The 9500-nt window shown below is 47.7% G+C and overlaps 1 long non-coding RNA gene across 1 annotated transcript; it reads right to left on the reverse strand.

The window, feature by feature from the left end:
- Nucleotides 1-769: 769 nt before the first annotated feature.
- On the reverse strand, nucleotides 770-8606 carry LOC143269801 (uncharacterized). Its single transcript, XR_013046539.1, has 4 exons — nucleotides 8398-8606; nucleotides 6790-6916; nucleotides 3896-4279; nucleotides 770-3701 (listed from the first exon to the last, which is right to left on the reverse strand). It is a non-coding gene; the product is annotated as an uncharacterized LOC143269801 (long non-coding RNA).
- Between the last annotated feature and the right edge of the window lie 894 nt (nucleotides 8607-9500).

The raw sequence follows: 9500 nt of genomic DNA on the forward strand, positions 1-9500 counted from the left end.
CTCCTACTTACATCAGGTCCTTGCTCAATGGTTGATGCAGTTACAAACATATTTCCATTGGTACCATTTGCTTAAAGCTGTGTTGGAGCCTGCAGTCTTTCTCAGTTGGAGATTAGTCTATGATGATTTTATGATGATCAGGCAGAATCCCAGGCCTGGACAAATATCTTGCTTAACATCCCAGTGACCTATGATATGCTCACAGGGCATGAGGAATATGTCCATCCTGTGCACCAGGCACAGACTGGTTTGAATGCCTATATTCAAGAGGTCTGAGACCTAAGCTCAAGGCCCTAAAAGGAGCTCAGCCCAGCCTACAAGCACTAGGTGTCTCTGCCAAGGAACATGCCCCTGGTGAGATGGAGAGATGATCCTATCTCCTTCCAATGGCAACCGCCAGCCCCCCTACTAAACCGTGAAAGAGGGTATGTTTGTGTTTTTCCTCAGAGTGCCACTACGCCAATATGGGTCCCAGAAAGAGATGTGTGCTTGGCCATAGATCAGCCTGCTTCCACCAAGGAAAAAATCACCCAGGATGGGTAATGTATGTATTCCCCTTTCTTGCTCTCATTGCCCCTCTAAAGGCTGAAGACAATGGAGCCTTCCTTTTCCTCGTTTTATATGACACATTTGAGATGAGGAACATTAGTTTAGCAGGCCTAGAGCTAGCTAAATATATTAAGGGCCCATGGTCAGCTAAGATTCCATATTATCCATTACAGCTAACACATGACATTTTCCAATTAAATCACACAAGAGCACAGGTTATGGCCTTTGACTCTTTATTTTTTTTAAAGGTTTGGCATGATATAAAGAGGCTGTTTGATCCCTCCTGGATTTCATTTATGTTTTGACTGGCAGGGTGGTGCTTTTAAGCTTTCTCCTTTTCAAAGTGTCTCCTACACCACATCCAACAAAAACAGGTGGCCACTAAGGCAACTCTATAGGTGTTAATGGCTCTTAGACATCCAACTCATAGCCCTCCACAGGAGGTTAAGCATGCCTGGCTTTCTGAAATTGAAAAGGCTACTGCCTGACACTTCCTACCCAGGGTGACTCCACAGGGATGGACTCTCTTCAAGGGCTGGCTATCAAAGAAGGGTAAGAGCTTATTTAGCAAGCCAACCTAAGACAGGCACAGTTCAGCTGCTGAGCCTCTCTGAGGCAGGGTCAAAAAGGCCAGAGCAAAGAACTCTGACTCCCACTGAGTGCCCATGTAATAAAATAAAAGGGTGGATATGTAGTAGCACAGGCCAATAGGGTCTAGGAAACTGGCTCAGACCAGTTGCCAAGGCATGCAAATAACATATTCCTTACCAGTCAACATGGAATCTGCCTGAGGGCTTAGCAACAGTCACTGTCAGAGTTCCTGATTTTGCAAGCCAATGAGGGATGGGAGGAGGGTATATAAGGCCTTCCCTGTTATTGAATAAATGAGTTTGTTATTTGCATTTAATGAACTCTTGGTGTCTGTGTCATTGAAGCTATGCCTTCTCACCCCCTCACTCAAGGAGGCTGGTAGAATCCAAGCAACAATGTAGCACAAGCTGGTCTTGACAAAACAGGGCAGGACAGTCTTAGTGGCTGGAGCAGACAATGTCTTAATGTAGTGGGTAGCCATTCCAGCTTTGGTCTGGAAGTTCCAACCCCTATTGAAGCTTCAGTAACTATCATGCCTACAAGGCAGGGCCAAGAGAGGGCCCTGAAGACCCGAGATCCAGATGCACTCCCCTCTCTTGTTTCCTGGACCCTGGACACTAGAGGTAGACCGAGGAGAGTTCTCCAGAGAACACCGCCAGACTGCACTGCGTCTTTCCCAGAACCCGCAGCCTACCTATCCCTTCATTTGTAAGTTACGCCACTAAATAAATCTCCCTTTTAACTACATGGAGTGGCCTTAATAATTTCACCAATATCTTAAGTCTGTGGGACTAAGGTACAAGAACATGAGAGCCAGAGAACTGGAGAAAAGTCACACAAAGGCAAAGAACTCTGGAAACTCTGTGGAATCTCCTGAATAGGCAGCTACACAGCAGCAGCTCACCGTGCAGGGTGAGATGCCTGAGGTCAAGAGGAGCAACTGTTGTGGAATATTATTTGAAGGTGTGTTTCATTTGTTTATGCTGTGGAACATTTGTTTTAATGATTCAAAGATGTGTTGCATTCTTTTGTGTTGCATTTCTTTAACTCTGTGAAGCTGTGTTACTGTGCCTGCCTAAAACACCTGATAGGTCTAATAAAGAGCTGAATGGCCAATACCTAGGCAGGAGAGAGGTAGGCAGGGTTGCCAGGCAGAGAGAATAAACAGAAGAGGAATGTGGGAGGAGGAGCGAGAAAAAGAGGAGAGGAGAATGCCAGGGGCCAGCTACATAGTGACACAGCCAGACACAGAGTAAGTTAAGAAAAAGATATACAGAAATAGAGAAAGGTTAAAAACCCAGAAGCAAAGGGTAGATGGGATATTTTTTTAAGATGGGATAATTTAAGAAAAGCTGGATAGAAATAAGCCAAGATAAAGCGAAGCATTCATAAGAAAGAATAAGTCTCTGCGTGTGTATTTATTGAAGAGATGGGTGGCAGGCCCCCAAAGAACAAAGAGTTAAAAAAAAAAACTACAAGAAACGAGTGGGGAACAAGGGCTGGGAAGGAGCCCATTCCACCCAGCTTGAGTGGATGGAAAAAACTAACAGGATGCTTAGAAGAGAGCTATCTGGGCAAAACCCCACACCAGTGACGGGGCTAGACCATTCCAGACAACACCCTTCTAGACCATCTGTGAGAGGTTAAAAAGGCCAGCATGGAGCAGGCTGGTCTGCACATTCACTGGTTGCCAAGCTCAGCCTCTTTAGGAAAACACAATCCAGATGATTAAAAACAAAGACGCACAGAAGCAGAACCACCAATACCATCCCAACAGACCCACAAAGCTCTAACCACCTAGGCAACAAATTAAAAGCCACAGCTCCAGACGTAATGACCACACTGAAGACAACAGGGAGCAAGAAGCAGCCCAGGAGCTATGTCGACCCTCAAGAGGATGGACACACCAAGTGGGCAGCTGTGGCTCACCACAAGGAGAATGGACACACCAAGTGGGCAGCTGTGGCTCACCACAAGAAGAATGGACACACCAAGTGGGCAGCTGTGGCTCACCACAAGGAGATGGACACACCAAGTGGGCAGCTGTGGCTCACCACAAGGAGAATGGACACACCAAGTGGGCAGCACAATACGCCTTGGACAGAATGTCAGCGCTCAGTGAAAACAGCACTAGCTACAATGGTAACCTCCCCAAATCTTAAAAACCACCAAACGTATCTAGTACTTACCAAGAGAAAACTGGGGGACTTTAAATGGGTTTGTAGGGGTACACACAGCCTCTGGCTTGCGGTTCAGATTGGAGTCCTGCCGTTGTACACTGCCAGTTTTATTCAACTGAGACGACGTCAGGGTGTCAGGGTCCAGCCTCGGTCCTCCTTGTTCCGGAATCTGGGGTTGTTGCCTGACAGGAGTCAGGATGGAGGCCTTGGGCTGCTCTGCCATTGTCTGGGCAGCATTAGCCCTTCTGGCTTGTCTGCAAGATGCCCTGGCAGGGGCTGTTGGCAAAGCCTGGTGCAAAGAGGTGGGGCCTATTTTGCCCAATTTGCTGGGTTTTGACAGAGAGCTGCTGGTGGGAATATTTGAAAGATCGCTGGACTTTGCTGCAAAAGGAGATACTCGAGGTTAGCCACTCAAGCCACACTGTTTCCAGACACTTTAACACACCAACACGCCAACACACACACAAGGTTTGACACCGCTAGACTATCTACTTAACATCAGACACAGACAACATGTGGATGCCTGCCGGGGACCAGCCTCAGCAGTTTGGGGCGGGGGGTGAAGGAGGAGATACCTGGAAGGCGCAGTAACAACTCAGAGACAGTGCTCATGCAAGCTGACAGGTCACTTCAGGATTCTGCGGTTGCTAAGTAGCAGCTTCTTCTTCTTCTTCTTCTTCTTCTTCTTCTTCTTCTTCTTCTTCTTCTTCTTCTTCTTCTTTTTCTTTCTTTTTTTTTTTTTTTTTTTTTTTTTCGAGACAGGGTTTCTCTGCGTAGCTTTGCGCCTATCCTGGAACTCACTTGGTAGCCCAGGCTGGCCTTGAACTCACAGAGATCCGCCTGGCTCTGCCTCCCGAGTGCTGGGATTAAAGGCATGTGCCACCACCGCCCGGCGCTAAGTAGCTTCTTTAGCTTCCCTAGCTTCTCATAGCTTCTGCTTTTGCCTTGGTAACCTCAGTCTTTTGTTATCATAAGCAAGGGGGAACAGAAAGAAAAAAAGAGAAATTAACCAATACAAAATATTCTCATGATTCCAAAGTTATTCTTAGAAAATCACCAATACATTCTTGATCATCTTTAATTAAACACAGGAACTATCCCTGACTTAACACCAAAGCAAGCATAATCTATTTTTTTATTATTATTATTATTTTTTTTTTTTTTTTTTTTTTTTGGTTTTTCGAGACAGGGTTTCTCTGTGTAGCTTTGCGCCTTTCCTGGAACTCACTTGGTAGCCCAGGCTGCCCTCGAACTCACAGAGATCCACCTGCCTCTGCCTCCCGAGTGCTGGGATTAAAGGCGTGCGCCACCACCGCCCGGCTATTTTTTTATTATTAATGATTATACAATCTTCTGAGCACTTGACCCAGAGGTTAGCAACATGCAATTTCACAAAAAAAAAAGGTAAAAAAGAACAGGGGTCAGTGTACCAGACAGTCATTTCCTTCTCACACAGCCTGCTACGACCTCAAGACCCCTGTAGCCGCCTAAGTTCTCCTCAGCTCTCTGCAGACACCAAGCCCCATGACTGGTGGGCCACAATGACCTCAGACAAGAAATCTGTTCCTGCAAGTCAGCAACTTCTGTCCTTCTACATCCCAACAATTCCAAGGAAGACTTAATCTAATTTTCAGAGCTTCCGTGAAAGGAAGCTCACCTTTCCTGGCAGCTCTTTTCAATCTAGGAACCCAGTAAAACTTGCAGCAATCACTCCAACCATTGCCACATCGTCTCCACACTCCTTCAGGAGGAATCAAAATATCTCGATTAAAGCTGCCATCTCCCTTTCTTGGTGGAGGCCACCATTTTCCTCCTATTCTAGGTTCCCACACTTTTAGTTTGTCAACCCATCTATACATTACTCCATCCACAGTCTTCAGCCAATACCCCTTAGGGTCTCAAATTTTATACAATGCCCTTGGAATATCCTCAGAAACTGAATTATTCATCATGATCAATTTAAGTCCAGTGTGTTGATACACATCATACCATGTGCTATAGTTGGCCACACATTCGGTACAGTTTATCCAAGCCTGAAAAGCTTCCTCGGGCTGCAGGTTCTCTCCCATGACCTGCATAACTGCCTTGACCCCAGCCTGGGCGATCATCTCTGTATAATTTCCTGTGAAATTTCCTGCATCACAGAAATCACCATTGATCTAGGAACACAGAACATGAAGATCATATAGAAGAAGACGACTAGTATTACAAGAAGTATTTATATGGAGGAGGGCGTGACATGTGCATGCCATAAAGCATGAGCTTGGGACATGCAGGCATTTCTCCCTTGGCCCTCTAGAGGCATGCTAAGCAGAAGATCTGAAGGGGCACTGAGGGTTGATGGTCCACAATGTTGGGTCCCTCATCACCAATCTCTGCTGGCAACATGTCAGGCATCTTATATGCCGTCCTTGGCAGATACCCATTAAGTGATCAAAAGGCAGGACCAGCGGGACACCTAACCCGAGCTGAGTGCTGTCCAGTGCTCAGCAGTTACTAAAATGTGTGTCCAGTCACAAGGTTAAGCTCTCCTTTCTTCACTTCCTTGCTGAGTATACAAAGTGGACAGTCTAGTCACATGTCCTGCCCCACCCTCACGGTAGACAGGAACTCGAGAAGAGAAAACTTAGGACTAGGAAGTTTAGAAACAGAGCAGGGTGTGTGGATAGCAAGGGTGACATCTGCTCCCCTAGGAATGGACCCACTGTGTGAGTTAACACAGTGAAGGCTCAAAGTGAAACTTTAGGGAATAATGCTGTAGCCACGTGTATACTGTGTGTTAGCCCCACCAGGGCCCTTCCCACAATCTCGAGAATCTGACCTATGACTCTACCATATACAACACATGGGGTCAAAGTCCTGAATCAGTGGAGGAAGACCTACCTCACAACACCTGGGCAGCAGCAGGTGCGTTCCTGATCATGGACTCACGGGCCACAGAAGAGCCCAGGAACACTCCCAGACTCATAGGAACTTTGCAAGGTCAACAATATCACTTGATTTAAAAGTAAGGACACAGACTTCTCTTAACCACTGAGTAGCAGTCAGGACTCTAGATCAGGCTGATTCTAGAGCTCAGACTTCTCACATCTGTCCTCACCATGCTGGTTACAATGGACATGGCCAGAATCCACAGGCAAACTCCAGAGACAGATGCATTCCCTGGCCTCTATACCACTTCACCACTAGATGGCAGCCTTGTCTAGGCAGGTGAACCCAAGGACACATGCCACAGATGACCCAGGCTGGGCTGACCTGTCTTAGTACCTGTGGTCCAATGATATGGATTCATGAGTTTGTGTCCCTCCAACTGAAACCATTACCTCTTTACTGGAGGAAGTATTCAGGAGCAGAGAGACAATGATTGTCTTCCTGCCTAGACTTCAGCCCTGAGCTCTAATTCCACAGTATTCTGGGAGGCCAAAACATATGGTGCTCCAGGGTTCACCTGACTAGCTGATCTGCTCACCTTTGCCTGCTGCTGGAGACACACAGGCACCAGACATGAGGCTCGAGGCAGACCCTGAGGCAGAGGATTTCCTTGTGAGACTGCCAGTACAGCCTGGTGGTTTTAACAAGGTCTTCTTCAGCCCCAACTGAGAGAAAGGTTGAAAAAAAGAAAATCAGCATGGATTTTGTTACCTACATACACACACTTAGCTCTGCAAAGGTAGCATTTAAAAATAATCTTTAGTGAGACCAGAAAGATGGCTCAGCAGGTAAGAGCCCTTCTTACTATTGCAGAGGACCTGGGTTCCATTCTCAGCACCCTCATGGTGGCTCACAACCACCTATCACTCCAGTTTCCACTTCTGACCTCTTTGGGTACTGGGAACATACATGGTACATAAGCATACACTCAGGTAAAACACTCATGCACATAAAATAAAATTTAAAAATCTTAATAATCTTCAGTAATAATTACCTTTACAGAAAAGAGTTAAGTAGCACAGTTATCCCTCAGTCTCCGAGGAGCACTGCTTTGAGGACCCTGTGGATACTAACCTACAGGGGTCCTCCAAATGTAAGAGTGTGATAGTTGCCTGGATGGAACCTAAAAAGATCCACCCAGACTTTAAATTACCTCAGGATGACTCTAATTTTGATGTAAGGCTGTGGATGCCATCACACTCACTTAGGAAACACTGACAAGGAAAAGCAGTATGTGTTCAGTACAGAGGAACTTCTCTTTTGAATAGTTTCAATCTGGCTGGATGAATCCACAGATGGGGAGCCCATGGACACGGAAGGTCAACTGTGTCTAGAATGTAATGTCCAAACCTCTGCTAGAGGAGAGGTAGGAGAGCGAGCAGCAATCAAGATTGTGGGGCTCAACCTAGACCCCAAATCAGCTGCTGTAGGTGTAGCCTTTGGACAACTTTAATAAATGACTTCTAATAGGTAGCTCAGAGTACCAGAAAGGTGACCACCTCTATGTGAGCTCAGACTATAAAACCCAGCACCTCAAGTCTCCCATAGAGGCTATGAGGGATCAGTGGAAACCAGTTGCTGGGAACCAAGCGTAGACTCTTATCAACCCCCACAGGCCAAGTGGCAAGGCCAGTTCAGCACACACTGCCTGTTCAGGCCTCTCTTTTTGCAACCCAGCCACCTCTTGTGGATTGTTTCCAACTTTCCTTAACTGGTGTGTGTGTGCGCATATGCACATGAAGACCGGAGGACAACTCCACTTTTATTTAGTTTGGATGCAGGGTCTCGCTGAGTAGCCCTAGTTGACCTAGAATCCACTATGCAGATCGGCTGCAGAGAACCATTTGCTTCTGCCTCCAAGTGCTAGGATTAAAGGCATGCACCACTGCCAGGCCCAGACACCTTTTTCTTTTAAAGACAGGGTCTCTCGCGGGCCTGGCACTCACCACGTAGGCTAGGCTGGCTGACCAGCAAGTCCAAGGGATCCAACTGTCTCTGTCTCCTCAGTGCTGAGATTACAAGTGCACACCACCACACGAAGATTTTTATAGTAAGTCCTAGGATCTCACTTATGTCCACGCGAGCACTCATCAAATAAACTATCACCCCACCAACGTAATCTAATCAAAATATACAAAACTGGCACCTTGTTCCCATGCAGGGCAAGTGGCAGCCCTGCAGCCCCAGTCACTCCCCTTGCTAGGAACGGGGAGGGATCGCTTGCCTACGCTCCGACACCGAGTAATGGATTCCTGACTCTGAGCTGCAGAGAGAGCCGGCAGCCCGTCCTTCTCGGCCTCTGCGGCGCGAGGCCTGGTCCCCAACTCTCTCCTACCCGGTGCCCTCTCCTTATCCCCAGCTTTTCAATTAGTGGGCATAAAACACAGCTGGTACTCCCACACGTGTTTAAACGCGCGGCCGCGGATTGGCCGATTTGCACAGAGAGATGCTCTCGGTGCACCTTGGGAATTGTAGTCAGAATGCTGACGTGGAGACCAATGCGCACTCGCAGGGACTCCACGCCACTGATTGGCTCCATTCGGCGCCAGACACTCCCACCGGAAGTTCCCGTTAGTCTCCTCCACCCCCAGGAGGAGTGAATTTGCGTTCCGGCTGTGGTTGTGCTAAGCAACGGGGCTGAGGTGGTGAGGGTGGGATATGGAGGATGGTCAGGCAGCTAGGAAGGAGTTCGTCCTGACCGCTACTCTCTTTGGTGATTGTCTTGACACCCCTGATTTCTCTTGCGTCCGGGCACTGTCTCTGCAGGCGGGGGCCTCACTCCTGTATTCTGATGTGCTGGCCCTCTCTGCTCCTCCCACCACCACCCACACCCCTAGATCCTCTGATCTTGGGCTCCCTGTTTCATCAAAGTGGAAAAGAGTGAGGATGACAGAGCCAGGCACAGCACTTCCTAGTGGTCAATACCAGGAACCTTTGGATAGCTGTTAACAGAAAGCTGGCTTCAAGGTCTGTCGCTCCAGGAAATCTAGGGGTGGCCTGGCAGAGGGAGGCGCAAGGAGATGATCTAGTTTGGTTGTCTTCTCTGCAGGTTTTGCCCACCAGTAGGCAAACTGGCTGTGTTGGGCCCAAACTTTCCCACCTGCCAGGGATTGTGACCAGTTCCGTGTTACCTGCACTATATCTGGAATTGTAAGAGCCAGGCTCTCCTGACTCACACACACTAGGAAAGGTAGAACCACGGTCCAAGCTCCAAGAGTTCTTACCCAACTCTTTCTGTTAGGTCCCAGT

This window comes from Peromyscus maniculatus, chromosome 20, assembly GCF_049852395.1.
Source record: "Peromyscus maniculatus bairdii isolate BWxNUB_F1_BW_parent chromosome 20, HU_Pman_BW_mat_3.1, whole genome shotgun sequence".
Taxonomy (NCBI): domain Eukaryota; kingdom Metazoa; phylum Chordata; class Mammalia; order Rodentia; family Cricetidae; genus Peromyscus; species Peromyscus maniculatus.